The following is a 12,998-nucleotide window of genomic DNA, read 5'->3' as shown; positions in this document are numbered from 1 at the left end:
GCTCCCGTCCCTGTGGCAACCTGCGAGCGATTTTACAGCAAGGAAGGCTGAGCTGGGAGCAAGGCCCGGACACTCGTGTGCACCTGACACCGTGCCGAGTCCTTTGCAGAACTACTCGGTTTCGCGCAGTCCGTGACACGGCGCCCGCCCAGAAGTCGCGGAAGGCGAGGGCACGAGGGCGGCTTCATGACCTGTGGCCTGTGAGGACCACGGAGTCGGGGACCGCGGGTGGCGGGCCGGTGAGGCGAGGGAGTGCGCGTGCGCACTGAGCTTGGTCGGGACTTCCGGTCTCCGCGCGTGCTAGGTTCGCTCTGGCCTGTGGAAAACCAGATGGCACCCTGGGGCCACCACCTGCCTTCCTCCTTTCTTCAAGTGGGAGAAACGGACACCAAGCCGAGGAGGGTCAGGATGTCAGGCTGCGGTGAGTCCTCCTGTAAGACCTAAAGTCTCACTTCCACTCCGAGGAGCGTGAACAACCGAAAGGGCCTTCACGGTGCTGAGTCCTGTAGCCCAACGATGGCTCCGGATGCAAGACCCAGGGCCTTACTTCCGGGAGCCTAGAACAGCCCGAAGGGCCTCCAGGATGCTGGGACCTATATAGCTTAGCAAGACTCACCCAGGAAGGAACACACCAGGCTCATTGGTAAATAGACCTTTATTAGTCTGGCCAGACTGCACTCTCAGAACTGAGCAGCTCAGAGAGGCCCAGCACAGGGGTTAGCACAGTCTTTTAAAGGCAAGAGAAGAGGACGGCAAGCACAGCAGGTGGGGAAGGGGTCAGGGGCCCGGTTTTCTGCCGTCTGTCTAAAGGAGTCAGCTGTATGGCGCACCTGGTCTCTCCTCTCCAGACCTCAGGCTGTTCTGTTCTAACGAGGCCTTGAATCGCCATCTTGTTTGCCCTTACCAGGCTTCCATACACTCTTTTAATCTTATCTTGGAGCTGGGCAGAAAGAAATGTGTGTTGCTATATGCTGGCTAACTAGGGGTTACATAGCAGTTAGGGTCCCACACTCCCTGCAAGGGACATTGACTTAGAGCTGAGCGACAGCGGCCCGCTCCAAGGACAGGGACGTGGACGCTAGGGAAAAGGGAGAGTTCGGGGAGGGCCTGTGGTATAACAGGACTGGGTCCTCTGCAGACAGTGCGAGAATGGGGACACGGTGGAGACCTGGTCCAGGATAGGTGGTGTGAGCTCTGAAGTCTGCAGAGGCCCAGCAGAGGTTCATTTTAAGGTAGCTGTAAGCACAAGCCAGAACATGGCAAGAATGGCTTACTTTTTAAAATCACTGCCTGCTGCAGGGAGAAGGGACTGGAGAGGCCTACGATGAAGCAGCCAACGGTTGTCATTGCCTAGGGAGAAGGACACAGCCTGGGTGGTGGTGGCAACACAGAGAAGTGGGCGGGAAATGCAGGAAAAGGTTTAGGAGCTGGAAACAAATAACACTTGATTTCTTGATGGAGAGACTGGATGGGGTCGCTCAGGACCTGGAGCAGTCAAGAGGATCAGAACGCAGGCGAGAGTTGTTGGGGAAACTCTGTGAAGAAATAATGAGGCAGAAGGAGGCAGCCCCTGTGCACACCCGCAAAGAAGGGTTAGGAAAAGCTCTGTCCAGACGCAGTTCTAGGGATTGTTCCGCAAAACCAAGGGAGTCCCCAACCCATCAAAATACCCCACATCTCTGGCAGTGGGGCAGGGAGCAGAGTGCGGGCACAGCGTGGGACCATGTGAGGGACTGCAACCCCTTACCACAGCAAGGCACAGCCTGGGCGTATTCATAACTGCCGAGTATGGGCAGAGGGAAGGAGAAGTGCAGGATCACCTCTGAGAGTTGGCTGCAGTTACTACATCGGCACATTTACTATGGGGGAGGAGAACACTTGGAAGAAGAACTCAGAGCCCTACTTTGGGCTATTAAGATTCACCTGATGAACAGAGACCCCTGCAGAGACATAAATAGCCACTGGCCAAAGGTGGAGCTCAGGAGTAGGCTCTGTGATGAGGGTGTGAATGCGGAAGCCTAGCATTTAAAGTCACAGAGCTGGATGGCACCACCTGCAGAAGGGGCAGGTAAACAAGAAGAAACATCCAGGATGAAGCCCTGACTCTAATGTGATGTGGGAGGAGTTAGAAGAGGAGGCAATCAGGCCAGCGTGGAGTGTAGGACCCAGGAAAGCAAGGTGTCGCTATTATCAGATGTCAAAATCCACTGGATGTGGTCACATGGGAGTTCCTGGTGACCTTGGCAAGAGAACTTTCAATGTTGTCTGAATCACCTTTCCGTTGCTATGACAAAATATCTGAGATAAAGAACTCCTGAGAAGGAAAGGTTTCTTTTGGCTCTTGGTTTCAGAGACTTCAGTCCATGGTTATTTGGCTTGTCTCTTTGGGTCTGCAGCAAGGCGGAGCTTCATGGCAGACTGCCCAAGTGGAGCACAGCTGCTCACCTGGGGCTGAGAAGGAGGCAATGGCCCTAGGACTTGACTTCCTTCCACCTCCTAGAAGTGCTACTTTCTGCGGGTAGCACCACGGTGAAGCAGCCGAGCCTTTGGCACGTGTCTTTGGAGATATTTAAGATACAAACTATAATAAGTGCTGTACTGAGGAGGCCAAATCAAACTTAAGTAGCTTGTTGAGGGAATAGAAGTGGGAGAGTGGCTCTCTCTTTAGAGAAAACCACAAAGAGAAGGGGTGTGGTTATGGAGGCAGGGGCCAAGGAGAAGAGGTAGGGGTAAGAGTTGCCAGAGCAGCTTGTGCAGGTGCAAGTGTAGACCTTGGTGAGGCACAAGGGAAAGGGACAATGGAAAGAAGAGAACACTAGGGAAGAAGCCAAAGGGTACCAGAGCCCAGCACTAGTGCAGGGATTTCCAGTTGACAAAACAAGGATAGGGAGCAAAACAGTAGACACTATGAGCCCAGTCGTGCTGGTGGGTGTCACAGCAGGAAGATGGAGAAGTTCAGGTCGAGTGCCTCATGCTTTCTCAGTGCACTTTTTCTTCCTTTGAGGGAAGAAGGGATGGGAGGGAGAAGTAGGGTGCCCTGGGATATTGAAAAGCAAACTTTCCATAGAAACAGACGGGTAGAGTAGGTTCTAATAAAGTAGAAGTGATACCTAGAAGTGGGAAAGGAGCAAGAGGAAAATAAATTCATTGATGATATAAGCAAGGCATATGGGTGAACAGATAAAATTAATAAAAAGGTTAAATAAGAAACAGGAACTAAGGGTATTAAGGTGTAAGTTAAAGATAAACAGGCAAAACTACAAGCATTCCTAGACACAAAAAAGAAAACTAAAAATGAGAAAAACAAAAACAGAAAAAAGCATTCCAAATACATTCTCAGTCCATAATTTTAATATAAACTGAGGTGAAATATTTCATATTAGTAAATATGAATGCTTTTAAATTATTCATTAAAAGGAAAAGATTATCAGCTTTGCTTACAGAGCAAGATTCTGAAAACAAGACACCTAAATGAAAAGCTAAAATTGAAGAGACAGTCAAAAGTCCATGTACTAAACAAATAGGAACCAAAAGAAAGCAAAGTCATGTCATAGTCACTTTCCTCCTAGGTGGGACACAGTACCCGTCATCTGCAACTTGAGGGGAGGTTTATCTTGGCTCAGATTTTTAGCCCATACCTGGCTCCAAGACAGGAAGGGCTTGGTAGAAGGGTCTGGGAGAGGAGAGATGCTCTACAGACTGCAATCTGTGAGTGGGAAGAGAGGAGCCAGGAGGGAGGGGAACCCTTCCGGCCATGCCCCAGTGACCACTTGTAACCATTCCCCACCTACGAGCAAATCATCTAGGAGCCCCATGATCCAGTCACTTTCAAACACAGGCTTCAGGGGGCAATGTAGATCTAAACCATAACAGGTTGTAGCCCTGAATGAAAAAGAATTTTTAAAATACACTAAATGAAACAAACATGTTTTAATGCCACAGTTCATGGTGAATATATAATGGTTATGAATTCTATTCAACAAATAATTCAGCAAAAAACATTTGTTTGTTTTTTCTCATAACAAAATAGAGAACAACAGTGGTTAATATGCTGTGTAACTTGATGGCCAAAATGTTACTCAGTACAAGTCATAACAACAACAAAAAATGATTCCCTTTTACAAAGAAGAAACAAAAAGGACAAAATTACATTTAGATACCATCATACCCCAGAAAGAATGGACACCATCAAGAAATCAAATACCAACTGCTGGCAAGGACATGAAGAAAAGGAACTCTTCTACATTGTTAATGGGAATGCAAACTAGTACAACCACCATAGAAATCAGTGTGGAGATTCCTCACAGAACTAAAAATACAAATTCCATTTAATTCGGCTTTCCCCATCTATGTATTGTCCCAAAAGATTTAAAGTCTCATGTTACAGGGATACATACATACATGTGTTTACAGCAGCACATGTGTTTACAGATCTAGCATAATAGCTAGATCTTGGAAACAGCATATATGCGCATCACCAGATGAATGAATGAAGAAAATGTATTTATACAGAATGGAGTACTAGTGGGCAGCAAACTTAAAAACTGTAGGACATGCAAAGAAATGTTGATAGAAACACTAATAATAGAAGACTTCAGTTCACCACTTTCAGTATAAAGTAGACTCAGTAGCTGAAAAAAGTAAGGACAATAAATACAGATCTAAGTAGCATAAAATAATGTAGGCTTTATGGATATATTCTTGCATTAATCATAGAAAATACAATAGTAACCATGAAGATAAAATGTTTCAGAATGAAATTATCATGAAATATGCAAACCTCCCATGAGAAAAAGTTTAAAACATCATGAAAGATACAAAAGAAAACTATGGAAAGACATTCTTCAGCATTATCAACATCAGTTTTCTCTAAGTTGATTTATGTTTTTAACACAACACCAATGAAAGTGTCAACAGTTTTTTTAATAGACAAATTGATATTAGAGTTTACATGAAGAAATAAGTGTTCAGTAATAGCTCCCAAAAAAGGAAAAATAAAAATTTACAAAGAGAGACTAGCCGGTTACTAAGATGTTACTTTAAATCTGGTTTTTATCCACTCTTGAACAGCGTGAACAGACAATAGACCTATAAAATAAAAGTGGAACTTCCAGAAACAGATCTTTATTTATAGGGAAATCTATTATATGATCAAAGTGGTTTCTCAAATCACTAGAGAAAAGATGAATATTTTAATACATATTGGGATGACAACCAGTTAGCCATTTGGAGAAAGATAAAATTAGATTCACTAACATACCATAATCAAGAGAGAATCCCAAAGGACCAAGGACATAAATGGCAAATATGAAAAACATGGCAAATATGAAACTGTCTTAGTTACTTTCTTTTTTGCAGGGACAAAATAGCAGACACCCACAACTCTAAGGTGGAGAGGTTTATTTAGCTCACAATCTAGATGTTTCCGTCCATAGTCCGCTGGCTCCAAGGCAGGGCAGCGTGGCACAGGGGCTTGGCAGAGGAGAAACAGCTCATGGCAGGTGGGCAGGAAACAGAGCAATGGAGGGAGGAGGGAGAGGACCCTTCCAGGCCATGCCCCCTGGCCACCTCCTCCCCAGGCTCCAACTCCCAATCTCACACCCAACTATAAATTCTTTAGTGGACTCATCCCCCAGTGAATATCACACCCCTAATCTAGTCACCTCACCCACCTGTGAGCCCATGAGGCTTTGGGAGACATCTAGATATAAACTATGATAGAAACCATATAAGTTTTAGAATAAGCCGTGAATGATTTTTCTCTACAACTAGATACAGAAAAAAATCTGTGGCTCAAAATTCAAATGCAAGAAAAAAATATGAAAGTGACAAATTTGATAGTGCTTTAAAATTTTTGACTAGCAACAAATAGATTAAAAACTGGAAAAAAAATATTTGCAACAGATGCTTTAGACAACTCAAACATTGAGCATGAGAGGGAAAGATGAAATGGTCAACAAATTCCCACAAAAGGTGCAGAAAACTCAGATGTGCACACACACCCCACAATAATCACACCCAAGGTGTTCCTTGGGCTGTCCTAACAACACTGTAATCTGGGGTCTTAAGCAGCAAAATTCATTTCTCACGGCACTAGAGGCCGAGTCCAACCCCAGGGCCAGGCTCAGGACGCTGCCTTCCTGGTGTCACTCTTCACGTATGTTCCCTCAAGGGTACTGGGTCCCTGGATGAGTGCTTTCTTCTCTTCCACCACTGCTAGCACTCATCCAGCAGATCAGGTCCTAACACATTCACCTAGCCCATCTCACTCACTGGAACAAAGGCCATAGAGAAGGCAAATATCTTCTGTAAAATAAAAAATGACTCGTTGCCCTTTATAGAGAATAGTTCTTCACACTGGCTTAGGGCAACTACAGCAAGGTTTTCTACAACCAATCTTTAGGGTAGATATTTGCTCGGCCGAACTTAAGTTTCCTTGCCTTGGCTGAGAAAGATCTGCCATTGGTCTGGGTTTCTTTATATGAATCATTTTGCTTTTGCTTTCTGTTAGGAGAAAGAATCCGCCATCCTCTACATTTGTCCTTATCTCAGTTCCATGGTGCTTTGGCCCACAGGCTAAAACTGTACAGGACACACTGTGTATTCCCCTTGATGAACTGCATTGTGAAGACCCCAGGTCTGCGAGGCACTTGGTGATACAACCACTGAGAGCTGTTACTAAGCACACACCAAGGCTTTACTCTCATTCTGTGACAGGAACTGTGTTCAGGAGGTGAGCAGGTCTTGGGTCTTGTCTAAATTGTATCTCTGACATGAGGTTTGTTTTGTTTTGTTACTAAAAGAATCAAAACTTTTCAATGTAGATACTATTTTTTAAGGAAGGGAGTGCTCTGACCAACTGATGGGCAAAGGTCCCATGTTTGTAGGAGTCCAAAGGCTTACAATGTGCCTTTGTTCACATACCGCACAACCACATCTGGCCCTGCTCCGCCTTCCTCCCAGGAGCTGAAGCCCTCAGCCCAGGCATGGGGACCTTGGGACTCTGCCCTCTACCCACTCAGTCCCTTTCTGCCACCTCCTCCTCCAAGACCTCCCTCCGACCTGGATGCCACTGTGTCCCCACATTGTCAGTGTCCAATCTGCATCTGCAGGAAGAGACTGTGAGTCTTAGTCCTGCCACACAGGTCAGGGCTGGCTGTCCCCTCCTGCAATGACCTCCCTCTGCCCACGTAGCTGGTGCCTCCTCCCACCTCACACCACCTCCCGCTACCTTTCCATCTTCCCTCCAAGGCTCAGGGTCACCCCCCATTTTCATCCATCCTTGTGCCGCCTGGATGCTTTCACCCAGACACCACGAAAGGGCTCCAGTGCCAGGAAAAGTGTGTCCCACAATCTCTTGTGCTCACCATGAGGGTGGCAGAGAAGGGCTGCACAAGAGGAAGATGGGAAGGCCTCTGGGCCCCTCCACAGCCAGGCCCTGCCCAGGCCGAGAGAATGCTGCACAGGCAGGGCAGTTCATTAGTAATAGAGGTGAGCTGGCCCACAGGCCTCTAATCCCAGAGCTTTGGGAAGCTGAGGTAAGACTTAGCAAAACCTTATCTCAAAATAGAAAATAAGACAGGGCTGGGAACATGGCCCAGTGGCAGAGTCCCTGTGGGTTTCAACCCCTGCCACACACACACACACACACACACACACACACACACACACACCAGGTGTGCACAGAAGTAACTGTTCCAGCCCCCTGCAGGTCTCCAGGTCTGTGGTTTGGCTTCATCACTGGAATCTTGAGTAAAGAAGGCTTACAACTCTTCAGATCTCCCAGAGAGGCATGGGCTGGAGGACGGGGTGTGGACCTCACCCCGTCCTCTCAGGGTACAGCATCTGGGCCAGAGTACTGAGGATGGCCCAGCTGCAGGGAGAACCACACTGCAGGTGAGTTACCAGCTGGCCACCCGGATGGCACTTTGTGGTTAGTGGACCCCACCTGACATACCGTTCCCTCAGTCAAAACAGGAATCATAGTGTGTCCATTACACTTTCATACCCTTGCCAGACACAGCCTGGAATCACCCCACACCTCAAGGTCCCTTGTATCCTCCCCTAACATTGCTCCCGGTGTTGTTTCCCACTAGAGAACAGGCGGAAACTTGGGCGACAGACGCTGCCTCTTATGACCAAAGCACGGCTGGCCAGACACTGGGTCTCAGCCTTCCATGGGTTACGTGGCTTCCCACGCCTCAGTCTCCCCAGCTGTCAAAAGGAAGCAATAGCACCATGCGCCAGGGACACAGTGAGCACATGGCGGACACCATCTGCTGCTGCTGCCACCCCTCACCAACTCAGGACACCTCTGCTAAACAGAAACTGTTGTTGTAGTAAAGCAGTATAAAATACACCTTTGCCCTTTTCTCCTTTTGCCGCCCAACTCAAAATGTTTTCCTGAGCCCCAGTGGGAGGGCAAAGGTCACCCCTCACTCAGGCAACACAACCCACACCCACTGGCCTGAGTTCCCCTGCACTGGCACTGCCAGGCGCCAGCCCAACCAGGTCGGCAAGGCCACCTCAGGGGGGTCCAGGGCCGTCCAGAGCAGTGTCCACGGCTCCTCCCGGCTGGGGGGCTGTGGTTGTCTCCCAGCTGCTGCCAAGGCCCCACCAACCAAGCCTGCATGTCCAGTGTGTCCAGGAGCACCCTAAGCCACCAGCATCTTGTCCTGCTTGCCCAGCTCCATTCAGCATCCTGGCAGCTTGGCTGGTTTTTCCTGAATGATTTTTATTTTTTCAGTAATGCTGATCTGTTAAGAGGACTTAAAAGAATTGTAGCAGTCAATTCTCTCCTCCCTTTCCTTCCCTCGGCTTTCTTTGGTTGTGTGGGTGAGTCAGGACAGGCAAATTGTAACTGTAGGAAATCTCAAGAATTTTTTATTTTATTACTTCTATCTTCCCGCCAAGTGCAACAGGATGTGTCTCTGCACAGTGAGCTTGCTGTCTGTAATATATGGTAACCAGTGAATTTGCTGGGCCCAGATGACTTGTGCTCTATGTAACCAATGCAAAGTGCTCAACTCCTGCAAGCCTGCCCCCTCCCAAGAGATACCCTGCCGTGCTCCACCCCAAAGCGGGGTCGGTCTCTTTGGGCAGAAGTCCCAGACTGACCGGCTGGCGTTAAGAATAAAACTGTACATTTTACCTCCGAAACTTCTGGGTGCGACTCCACTGAGATTTTATGACCATTAGATGGCAGACCCATGACAATGTTGGCTTAAAGAAACAGATTTTGAATATTTTTTAAATAAAAAAGTATCAAATTTATTTCATACCTAGTTGCATTTTTAAATTAGAGCTGTTGCCATGTATACAGGGGTAACACATTGTACTAAATATGTAAGGTCATATCTACGTGGGTTTGATTACAGAAACTAATAAAGTATTCTCTAAATAATGAAAAAAAAGAATAAGATAAGACTATAAGAGCAAGAAGCAATTTAAATATGTTCGGGGACCATTTTCATCTCCAGAATTAAGGATTATTTTAATGTTACATCATTGCCTTTTCTCTTTTACTTTCCCTTTTAGTTTTATTTTAGGATTCCCTATTTTTAATGTTCATACAGAGATTTCTTTAACTGAAATACCGAATAGTTTCTTTGGTGTGAAAAACCATAATAGTACACAGGATCCTAAGGAGATAACTAATAATGTGAAATAGGAAGTAAAGGGCTAAAGGTGTAGGGAAAGTGGGAAGGGTAGGGGAAAGGTTAATAAGGGAGAGGAAAAAAATATGAGAAACTGAAAAAATGGAAATAAAGTGTTTGTAAATGGGGACGGGAGGAGGGGGTGAAGGGAGGGCAGGGACAAGAGGAAAAAATGAGAATCAAGACCTATTATGTAAAGGTACAGAATCCCAATGATGAATGTAACTGTATTGTATACCTAGATTGTACCAATAAACTCAACAAAAAGAAAAAATAATAATAAATTAGAGCTGTTGGACAATCAGAGTAACTTAAAATTCATCAGAAGTGAAAACATTAAGCTATTCAATACTGCAATAAATAAAATTACTGGATCGTGCATTTAGAAAGGCCATGTTTAATAGTAAAAAGTTCTGGTTATACTACTTAACCGAAAGATCTTTTAGTTCTGGACTGAACAGTAGCACATCCTTATTTTGATGTAATTCATCCTGTTGTGCAATTACTACTATACCCAACCAGATTTTTCCAAATGTGGGGCCTTTACCCCTTATGAAGTGTGAGTTAAATGTTAACTCTTTAAGGACGCCTTCAAAAAAATGAAATTTTAATTTTCACCTCAAACTGACCAAAAAGTACAGGACATCATTACCACATAAATTAAAACATATCGAATAAAATTAAGTGTTATCTATATACTGAGCAAATTATTTGATATTTTAACTATTTCACAGTTTTAGCACAAGAAAAAACTGCTTCCAAAGTATTGCAGTGTTTAGCATTTTTACTGCAAGTTTTTTGGTACCAGGGATTAAACTCGGGTCCTTGCACTTGCAAGGCAGGCCACCAAACCACTGAGCTAAATCCCCAGCCTTTTACTGCAAGTTTTAAATCAACAACTCATCGCTAAGAAAGTGGCAGTGTTTCTAGGTACAAAAATTATATCTAGTCATGATACTGTACATAATCAAAATGACAATTCTTTTAAAAACTAGATTTTAAAAAATGCAGAATATCTTGATAATTACATTGTCTCAAAGGCTAGTATCAGAAAAATACAGAATAGATGCACTTGTTAATATTATTTCACTTTGAAAAGCCAGAAATGATTCCAAGAAATAAGCAATAATGATAAAAGATGTGATTAATATACTGTACATCTTTTAAGCCCAAGCAAACTTTCACCTCAAAGAGGGCAAGTTTGACTTTAACATTCTTAACATCCTTTGTCAAACACAGGACCCTGTTTTAAACTACTATCTGAGTAGAGTTCATATATAAAGTCATTTGTTTCCATGGGATATTTTTACTTCAGAACATAGTACAAAATGGCAAATATCTAAGTCAATGAAAGTACAGGTTGAATGTTCCTTCTCTGAAATGCCTGGAACCAGAAATGTTTTAGATGTTTTCAGATTTTTTGAATACTTGCATATACATAATGAGACATCTTGAGGAAATTAACTTGTTTTATATAGGCTGGAAGAAGTTTTATACATTTTTAGTATATCTGAATTTTGAGACCCGTGAGAGGTCAGCTGGGGAATTTTCCACTTGTGGCATCACATCTGTGCATACAGTTTTGGATTTTGAAGTATTCTGGGTTAGGCATCAGTGATACTCAACCAGTATAATCAAATACTAATTTGTAATAACTGCCAATGGTCACCAACAAACATCTATGCCCAGGCCTAAAAGTTACTACAGTATTGATGTCACATTTCAGAATGATTCTTCTATAGGGACAGTAATAACTTTCATGCCCAAAGAAATCTCATGGGGTTCTTCCAAAGCTGCCTAATTCTCCAAATGACTTTTTTTTTCTGTTTGCAGAGACTGCTCATCCCTTCAATTTTTTTTTTTCAGTTGTTTAGCTTTCACAATATTTTCTTGGCGTTTTTGTTTCTTCTTTTGCTCCTTCTCCCAGGCTTCAATCTTCTTGGCCAATTTCCAGGACAGGACGTACTTGCTAGAAACAGTGGAGTAAGAGCCAAAGTAATTGTTGTAAGGAAACCAGATGGGACCTTTGCAGCCCATTCCACAACATATTCAGCCCAAGTCTTCACATCAAACATCTCTGTAGCAGTCTTACGCTTGAGCAGTGATCTCCAACTTTGTCCTGGGGGCCAATAAACTTCAGATGACCCCTATTTGTTGTTGTCTTCTTTAGTTCTAATGCATTCTTGAGAAGTTCAAATCCACACATCCGAGGCACCCAGATTTTGAACTTTTAATGTGTTAGGTTAGGTAAACAAGTTATAAGGCTAGCTAACGCCTCAGGATATTTATGTAAGAGTACTACATTCTGAAGTACGAAGAGAGAAGGCTGTATTGAAATCTAATTCTTGCAGCTGGCCACAGAATACATCTTCACTCACACACGATTCCTGTGGGGTGTGGCAGACTCACCCGGAAGTGCATTAGTGGAAGGCAGGCTTCACTCAACCCTCAGGATCCTCCTGAGATGGGAAGCTAGGACTCTCGCGTTTCCAAATGAACAAGACAATTGACACAAGGATCAAGTGGACTGCATTAACGTATAATCAGCTATTACAACCTATCTTCATTTTCTGTCTGATGGCTTATAAAGAGGAAAGTTTAGCTGGGTGTGGGGCTGCACGCCTGTTTCCCCAGCATTCAGGGAGGCTGAGGCAGGAGGATCACTGTTTGAGCCCAGCTGAGCAATTTAGTAAGACTCTAAGGATGTAGTTCAGTGCGAAGCCCTGGCATTCAATACCCCGGACTGGAAAGTTTGTAGTTTCTCCAAAATTTTTGTAGGTTGTGAAAGCCATGAACTACACAAATTCACGGAGGATGTAAAAAGGAACACCCGTTTGTAAAGTAGTTACGCGTAAGAGACAATGCCATTCTTTTAGTCAGCTACACGGACGGGGCTGAGGGGTCACTCGGCCCAGGCTGGTGGCCGGAACCTCACTGCGCCTCCCGCAAAGCCAGGGCTAGGGAGGGCTTTCAAGGGAGCACACACCAAAGGCTAGACACGCAGCCGAGATCCGAGAAAAGCTACTCCCACTCAGGAGACGTAGGCGCAGACCTGCACACGGCCCAAGGCCAGCCAGGCCTTTAGACCCGGATACCTAACCGCTGCCCAGGCAACGGCGGCGGCGTTTCACCAACGCAGGTCACAAGGAACTGGGAACACTCCTAGCGGGTGCACCGCACAGGAGCGCCCTCAGCCTACCTGGCCTCGCCCCAGCACAACCCAGGCCACGCCCCGTCCCTCGCGCCTGGGTCCCGCCCTTCCGTCGGTCGCTTCCGGGAACCGCGCTCCTTTGCACCGCCTCCTTGAGACCTGATTGGCTCCTAGGGCGACCGCTAACGGCC

General features: G+C 45.3%; 1 protein-coding gene, 1 long non-coding RNA gene and 1 pseudogene across 2 annotated transcripts in view; 1 reads left to right on the top strand and 2 right to left on the bottom strand.

Moving 5' to 3' along the window:
• The window catches only part of Kctd18 (potassium channel tetramerization domain containing 18), a 7,918-nt gene extending 7,702 nt beyond the window's left edge, over nucleotides 1–216 (bottom strand). The window contains exon 1 of the mRNA XM_010617585.3: nucleotides 84–216. The gene's annotated coding sequence lies outside the window, so the exon portion shown is untranslated. The remainder of the gene's footprint in view (nucleotides 1–83) is intronic.
• A 14-nt stretch (nucleotides 217–230) lies between these two features.
• LOC104857588 lies at nucleotides 231–9,217 on the top strand. Its single transcript, XR_778893.3, has 4 exons — nucleotides 231–421; nucleotides 6,576–6,733; nucleotides 7,712–7,896; nucleotides 8,097–9,217. It is a non-coding gene; the product is annotated as an uncharacterized LOC104857588 (long non-coding RNA).
• Nucleotides 9,218–10,890: 1,673 nt separating this feature from the next.
• Nucleotides 10,891–12,949, bottom strand: LOC104857585 (annotated as a pseudogene).
• Between the last annotated feature and the right edge of the window lie 49 nt (nucleotides 12,950–12,998).

The sequence above is a fragment of the Fukomys damarensis genome, unplaced genomic scaffold, assembly GCF_012274545.1.
Source record: "Fukomys damarensis isolate Sample0158 unplaced genomic scaffold, DMR_v1.0_HiC HiC_scaffold_26, whole genome shotgun sequence".
Taxonomy (NCBI): Eukaryota; Metazoa; Chordata; class Mammalia; order Rodentia; family Bathyergidae; genus Fukomys; species Fukomys damarensis.
This window is presented reverse-complemented; position numbering and strand designations above follow the sequence as displayed.